The sequence below is a fragment of the Bison bison genome, unplaced genomic scaffold (genome assembly GCF_000754665.1).
Source record: "Bison bison bison isolate TAMUID 2011002044 unplaced genomic scaffold, Bison_UMD1.0 scf7180017864210, whole genome shotgun sequence".
Taxonomy (NCBI): Eukaryota; Metazoa; Chordata; class Mammalia; order Artiodactyla; family Bovidae; genus Bison; species Bison bison.
Window position 1 is genome coordinate 966,678 of NW_011494782.1, and position 2,461 is coordinate 969,138.

Sequence of the window (2,461 nt, forward strand, 5' to 3'; positions counted from 1 at the left end):
TATTCCTTTTTTTTTTTTAAAATAATCTCCATCAGTTCAGTTGCTCAGTCATGTCTGACTCTCCACAACCCCATGAATTGCAGTATGCCAGGCCTCCCTGTCTATCACCAATTCCTGGAGTTCACTCAAACTCATGTCCACAGAGTCAGTGATGCCATCCAGCCATCTCATCCTCTCTCGTCCCCTTCTCTTCCTGCCCCCAATCCCTCCCAGCATCAGGGTCTTTTCCAATGAGTCAATTCTTTGCATGAGGTGGCCAAAGTACTGGAGTTTCAGCTTCAGCATCATTCCTTCCAAAGAACACCCAGGACTGATCGCCTTTATAATGGACTAGTTGGATCTCCTTGCAGTCCAAGGGACTCTCAAGAGTCTTCTCCAACACCACAGTTCAAAAGCATCAATTCTTCAGTGCTCAGCTTTCTTCACAGTTCAACTCTCACATCCATACATGACCACAGGAAAAACCATAGCCTTGAATCTCCATACTGTTCTTCATAGTGGCTGTATCAATTTACATTCCCACCAACAGTGCAAGAGGGTTCCAGTGTCTCCACACTTTCCCTCTCTAGCATTTATTATTTGTAGATTTTTTGATGATGGCTCTTCTGACCTCTGTAAGGTGATATGTCATTGGAGTTTTGATTTGCATTTCTCTAATGATGAGTGATGTTAAGCATCATTTCATGCATTTATTAACCATCTGTAGTATTCTTTGAAAAAATGTCTGTTTATGCCTTCCTCTCACATTTCAATTGGGCTGTTTGTTTTTCTGGTATTGATCTACAGGAACTGCTTCAACATTATCTTTATCTCAGTCTGTCTACTCTTTTTAAGTCTTTCTCTGTAACCTGAAATTTAATTATGTTTCTTGTATTTTTCACAAGTGCCAATTTATTAAATTTCATTTGTAGAAAAATTATATATTGCTTACTTTGTGAGGAAACTAAGATTTTGGCTATTTTTAAAAAGTAATAAAGTATTCTTGGGTAAATTTACATATTCTTAACTTTAGCACAACTGAATGATATACATCTCTAGCTATAACAGTAAAATGATACAGCCATGATTTTGTCTAAGTCCTGGTGGCTCAGAGGTTAAAGCGTCTGTCTGGAATACAGGAGACCTGAGTTCGATCCCTGGATTGAGAAGATTCCCTGGAGAAGGAAATGGCAACCCATTCTAGTACTCTTGCCTGGAGAATCCCATGGAGGGAAGAGCCTGGTAGGCTACAGTCCATGGGGTCACAGAGTCGGTCACGACTGAGTGACTTTACTTCTTCACTTCATATGTGTAGTAGAGAGAGAGAGAGAGAGATAATTGAGTGGGAGAGCTGAAAGCCTTAGGGACTTGTATATAGTTTGAGAAAGTTTGTAAAAGGATTTTGATAATATTTTTCTCTCTAAGCAAGATTGAATAACTCATATAGTTAATTTTGCAGTGTTTTATATTTTGAAGCTTATATTTTGAATATATTTTATATTTTGAAGTTTATAATATCAATCTTCTTTGTTTTATTTGTTATTTATTTATTCTTTTGAGAGGTAGGAGAACCAGAATAGCACATGGGTCAGGTGTTCAGTCCTGGAGTCATACCATGTGGGTCTGAAATGGATAACACTGGCAACTTATTGTTCTGATGACTTTTGTGCTTTGGCTAGTATTGATACAATTGATACATAGCTTCTTCTTTCTTTTCCTTACTATGGCTCAGAGGTTCAAATGTAGTTAGAGTTGGTCCTAAATAGCGATCCTAGTTTTGGGAGTTGACAATTCAGAAGTCATAGTTTTCAGAGTTGACAATTCAGAAGCTATATATAAATATGTTTTACTAGCAAAATTATAAAGTGAATTGAATTCATAGCATTGTGATGTATTTTATGTTAATATCAGGGCAATGATTGGGTGTAAATAAGATCCTGAAAATTGAGTTGGAACCACATGGACAGATTCATATAAAGATACAAATTTTACTCTAAAGTTTTCCTGATACTTTCACCACTAGTAACAGAGTTTCTTCCCTACTTGAGTAAGTGGATTTCCATTTGTCTGAAGAAACTAAAGAACAGTTATGAGGCAGTTGCTTTATAGTAGACGTTAGTTTTCTCACCAAAATCTACCCTCAACATCGTTCATTGCCTCTATATCTGTAATCTAAGAAGCCCCACATATGTCTCTAAGAACTACTCAGTGCCAATTTTCAGTTGTGTGTGTTTTGTTTTGTTTTTTTTTCCTCTAAATTCCTGACCATAGGCACTGCTTTAAATTCTGTCTACTGGAAGGATTTCTCTTTGACACTGTATCTTATATGAAACCTGAGCAGAATTATAATGTTACTCCTGTCCACTTTCAGGTAACACCAACATATTATGTAGAACGTTCTGTAAATAAGATCCGATTTTTATTTCTTCCAACAGTTGTTCATAGTAAACACCTTAGGAGATAATAAAGGTGTTCTGAGACA